Below are 6066 nucleotides of genomic sequence, written 5' to 3'. Positions count from 1 at the left end.
TCACATAAACATAAGAGGAGGGACTTTCGCTCAGTCTTGTTCATCCATTAGTTTGTTCTGCTCTCATTCACATTTTGCTTCGGATCACCACATCAGACTGCATCGCAACAGGTCAGCCCACTTCAGCTACTGACTCTTGCACTGTGAGTGAGGTTTGATCCTGTTGATATGTGCATATTCACCTACCTGTGCCAAGGATGGTGGGTCAATACTTTGCCAATAATTTTTTCCCCCATTTTATACAGTTCTTTTATTATTTTGTACTCATTCCTGTTTAAACGATGTCTTCATGCTTCCTTAATTCAAATCGAACTGCAGCCTTTCTTTCCACCAATAAGAATCCTAGTTCCCTTTCCCTAAGTACACATCCCAGTTATTTTTATCCCAAGCATACGGCTGCCACATTTAGGAGGAAGTATGTTTTCTTTTATTTTTCCTTCTTTTTTTTTGTAACATTTACTTGCAACCAATAGGTAAACTTCACACCAGCTCGATAAAGCCGGATCTAATGGCTTTGCCAATACTTTATATGATTGTGTGTCTAATCATTGTAGGGGCCAAATGTACTAATTTTTTTACTCATCACTGTCTAGAAACCACAGTAGCTGCGCTATGTTGTGAGAAAGGGGGAGAGAACAGAATGGGGTCATATGTAGTAAGATATAGTGCTGTTTCTCTCTTCCCCTGCGCTAGTGGACTTTATCTTGACTGGTGCCAAGTACACATCCTTGCAGCATTGTGTGTGAGTGAGAGAGTGTGTGTTTGTGTGTGCGCATGTGTGTGTAATCTAGCATAGGTTGTGTACTGGAAGGGTACCTTTTCAAGACATAATACTATTCATAAACCTACTTTAAAACGTTTCCAAATGTGTATGTATGCTGTATAATACATCACACATCAAAGTTGGAACGTTTTGGAGAAAAGAAAACATTTCTCCAGCATTTTGCCTTCTCAAGAAGAAGTACATTTCAGGCATGGCGCCAGTAAACTTTTTTGTTGTTGTTGTAGATAAGGCCTTGCATCAAAATTCAGGGATGGTTACATGGTAATGCCAACGTACCTGCAAGGTACCCCACCTCCTGAAGCCAAGTAGAGCAAATTGCTACTTTTCATTACTTTAGGGTTGTTTTCCAGAGCAAGTAAATGTGTGCCTTGTTTGTGTCCTTTTGTGGCACAAACCCAGAGCAAAGTGTTAATAAATCAGGTTTTTGGTCTTGAACACTATTTGTCAAAGTTAAGTGTTGGTCTTAATTTTGTTAATGATTTCATGATTTTTTTAAATCAAATATATATATCTGTTTGCTTATCGGTTTGTTTCCTCAGTGTGCAGTGCACCATATCACGTCATTCATGGCTCTCTAATTTGCTTTCACCACATTAAAAAACAGCAATTAGGCAATCACATTGCACAGTGAACAACAATAAATAACATCCTAACTTCCTTTCCTTATGCTACTTTCTGTAAAAAGATGAATTTTCATACCATTTTATGTACACCAGTTTTCTTTAAAATGGTTGCAGCATTTGATTTATTAAAGATCTAAGGTCAGATTAGGCAAAGAGAAAACAGGATTCATCTTCAACTCATTCTCAGCAATATAATTTTGAAGCTTTCACAAAACTATCCTATTTCCAAGTTATTATTTTCAGCAATAAATTCCAATTTAAGACCATTTGTGTCCGCCCTTGTTTTTGGCTAACTTCTTTCATAAGTAGTTGAAGAGTTAGAGCAGCGCTATTTTATCATCTTAGACACTGGTATGTGGTCGCTTGTCATGGGAGCTTTACTGGCTTACTATGCTTTGGAATGAAAATATACGGGAAACAACCTTTATAACGCAACTTTTACAACGCACTACCATTACAATGAATTTTTTACAACGCAAAAACCATTACAACGCATGTATTTACAACGCATGTTTTTACAACGCAGGTACCTTTACAACGCATACCATTAGAACGTAAGTATTGGTAAGTATATAATTATATTTAAAATGTTATATGGTTTTTTTTTTTAGGGGTATTTTTATAATTATATTTAAAATATTATATGTTTGGTTTTTTTTAGGGGTATTTTTAGGGTTCAGGGTCAGTTTTCAGTTTTTGGGTAAAAGGGTATTTTTAGGGTTCAGGGTCAGCTTTGGGTTTTTAGGTAAAAGGGTATTTTTAAGGGTTCAGGGTCAGTTTTCAGTTTTTGGGTAAAGGGGTATTTTTAGGGTTCAGGGTCAGTTTTCAGTTTTTGGGTAAAGGGGTATTTTTAGGGTTCAGGGTCAGTTTTGGGTTTTTGGGTAGAGGGGTATTTTTAAGGGTTCAGGGTCAGTTTTTAGTTTTTGGGTAAAGAGGTATTTTTAGGGTTCAGGGTCAGTTTTGGGTTTTTGGGTAAAAGGGTATTTTTAAGGGTTCAGGGTCAGTTTTCAGTTTTTGGGTAAAGGGGTATTTTTAGGATTCAGGGTCAGTTTTGGGTTTTTGGGTAAAGGGGTATTTTTAAGGGTTCAGGGTCAGTTTTTAGTTTTTGGGTAAAGGGGTATTTTTAGGGTTCAGGGACAGTTTTGGGTTTTTGGGCATTTTTAGGGTTCAGGGTCAGTTTTGGGTTTTTGGGTAAAGGGGTATTTTTAGGGTTCAGGGTCAGTTTTGGGTTTTTGGGATACAGGGGTATTTTTAGAGTTCAGGGTCAATTTTGGGTTTTTGGGGTACAGGGATACAAGGTAAAAATAAAATAAAATAAAATTAAATTTAAATTAAATAATTAAATAAATTACATTTAAATTAAATCAATTAAATGAAATAAAATTAAATTAAATTAAATTAAATAATATTAAATGTAATTAATTTAAATTAAAAAAATTAATATATACTAAATTAAATTAAATAATATATTTAATTAATATAATTTAATATAATTAATTTAAATTAAATTAAATTAAATTAAATTAAATTACATTAAATTAAATTAAATAATATTAATTTTAATTAATTTAAATAAAAAAATTATTATATACTTAGCAATACTTACGTTGTAATGGTATGCGTTGTAAAGGTACCTGCGTTGTAAAAACATGCGTTGTAAATACGTGCGTTGTAATGGTTTTTGCGTTGTAAAAATTTCGTTGTAATGGTATGCGTTGTAAAAGTATGCGTTGTAACGTCATACATCCAAATATACATTCTCAGTGTATCTGTTAACTCGTGTGCCATATTCTTCCGTATTATCGCCATTTTCATGGGGTGTGGCACTATGGGAACCAGATAATACTTTGCCTCTACACCTGTGCTGTATTACTGATGCAAGCATAGAAGCAAAATATCGTCTATTGTAAAAGGGCACACAGTCAGTTGGCCAAAGAGTGCAGCTGGGAGACCAACTATCCGAGGCCAGTGCTGTGACCTGGGGTGTCCCCCAGGGGTCTGCACTATCTCCCCTGTTATTTAACATCTATCTTCAACCCCTTATGGAGGAGCTAACGCACAGAAATTGCCAAGTTTTTAACTACGCCGATGACACCCAACTGCTGGTTCAGTTGGAGAATTCCAGGGAGGCACAGGACTCGGTAAAGAACTTGCTTAGATTCACTGTAAATTGGATGACCAGCAACCTCCTGAAAGTCAACGCTGAGAAAACGGAGGTGCTGGTTATTACCAATCAAGAAAATCCTTGGTGTGAGCTGTTCTGGCCTCCAGAATTAGGGACTATGCCAACCCCCGGAACAGTGGTAAAAAGTCTAGGCCTGAAGATTGACGCAGATCTATCTATGGCCCCCCAAGTCTCGGCGGTGGTAGGTTCCTGTGTGGGAGTGCTCAGGCAACTACGGAAGCTGGTACCCATTTTGTCCACCTCTACACTGCAATCCATAGTGTCCACCAATGTCATCTCTCGGCTGGACTATGGTAATGCTCTGTACCTGGGCCTCCCGCAGAAACTCCTGAGGAAACTGCAGGTTGTGCAGAACGATGCAGCCAGGTTGATCTTTTCTCTGCCAAGGAGCTCTCATGCGACCCCCCTTCTTCTGAAGCTGCACTGGCTGCCCATTAAACTTAGAGTGCAGTTCAAATGTCTTTGTATGGCCCATAAAGCCAGTTTTGGAAAGGCTCCTAATTATATCAAAGAGCGCTTGAGGAAGTACATCCCGGGTAGAGCTCTGCGCTCTGGTAAAGCCTGCAAATTAATTCAACCTAGATTTAAGTTGAAATCTAAAGGTGGCAGAGCTCTGTCAGTACTCCTTCCACAAATCTGGAACGAGCTACCTGCAACTTTGCAGGGAGACTCAACATTACTTTCCTTTAGAAAGAATTTAAAAAGATAACATCAACACCCTAATGGGGTCTGATGGCAGAATGGCGTCTTGGGCTACAGCAGGTTATGTACTTTTTCTGTGAAAGCGCTTAGAGACCAGTGGTGATTTGCGCTATACAAAAACATTGTAACATAACATAACATAACATAATAAACTTGGGAGACGTTTGCAGGGTTTAGGTTTCTAATGGAACACCCGGTTATTCTCCACTAGACAGAAGCAGTCACTATCTGCACCCACCTTGGGGACAGTTTATGCCCAGTTTGAACTGTAGGTCAGGTTGTTACTTGCAGAGTGAAAGACAGTTCATCAGTTTCAAACAGCCTTTCACTAGTGTGTGGCTCCCAGAGCAGGTGGGAACTGTAGCTGTTCCCAGGACAGTGCAACCATTGTGATAGAATGACTGCCACTGCATGTGCCAAGCGCACCCTGTTAAATTGGTGCTGTGGCGCTGACCATGGCAGTGTTCCCTAGCCTAATGGCTTGTGCATGTAAAATGACTAGATGGGTTCATTCAGCACTGGAACAGAACCCAGTTCTACCCGCTGAGCTGTCCAGCCTGACAGACAATGACCACACTTTAAAATGATGTGCTTGCATATTGTTTTAAAGTGCTGTCACTGGATGATCAACATCTGCGCACTCTCAGGGGCACAGTGCGTCACTTTTTCATATATTAAAAGTCACGCACATGCGGCACAAGGTTCTTGTAAATAAGCCCCTCAGTGTTCAGCCCAGCCCTCGGCCCCATGTTTCTCACTGTGACCAAGCACTGCAGCTGTGTGATAGACCTACAGCAGAGGTTGTTAACCCTTCGACTTCTGTGGACCCCCACTGAATAAATACTGGACACCTGGCACAGCCATCTATACACTTTTCAAACTCAAAATAATACACACAACTACAGAAACAATTATACATAAAAAATACATGCATTATGAAATAATTTGTGTAGTACACAGAGAAAAGATATTTAAAAAAATACATTTTTATGTTGATGGGAAGGTTGGAGTATTTAAATATGTGGATGTTTTTCTAAAAGACACAGCAGTATGAAAGGCTCTAGCATATTACTTTGGTTTCTTGCTCCTAATGTATGCTTTCTTTTTTGAAGATTCTACTAGTGCTTTGAGGTCACCAATTGTCAATGCTACTGTTTGCTGTGCTTGAGCTGCTCCCTTGAATCAAGCTAAGGTTACCAACTTAGGGCCAGATTTCTCAAAGGGTTTGTGTCACCCTTGTGACACGCAAAGGGACGCCGGGTGATGCAAAACCAAGAATGAGATTTACCTAGCCATACAAGGCTCCTGTGCGTGGCCATGTGTGGCTTGGAAGATCTGAAGTAAGGCAAGTTGCTGCCTTGCGCTACTCAGCCCCAGAGAGGTGTTCCATGGGTGGAATTTGGGTGTTTACAAGCATCTACCCATGGATTTTGGCGCATGCCCAGATTTACCATAAATGGTAGACGTGGAGGGCAGTAACGAGGGTAAATATGTGTATTGCTCCTTGTTTTTGCCTCTTTCTATGTGAGCTGCATTTTGCATGATTTTAAATTAAACTTAGAGAGCAACCTTTTTCCACAAGGCGACTGCAGGAAATAACCTTCTCCGTGTAAGCAGTTGCCACCCTAGTAACTTAATTCAGAGTATTCCCTTTGGAGAACTACTCAGAGCAAAACGTAATTGTTATTCTGAGCAGGCCTTTCAAAGGAAAAAGGGCATAATGACCATTAGATTTTTGGAACGAAGTTGCCCCAAGAAGACTATCTCACAAG

The sequence above is a fragment of the Lissotriton helveticus genome, chromosome 5_1, assembly GCF_964261635.1.
Source record: "Lissotriton helveticus chromosome 5_1, aLisHel1.1, whole genome shotgun sequence".
Lineage (NCBI taxonomy): Eukaryota > Metazoa > Chordata > Amphibia > Caudata > Salamandridae > Lissotriton > Lissotriton helveticus.
This window is presented reverse-complemented; position numbering follows the sequence as displayed.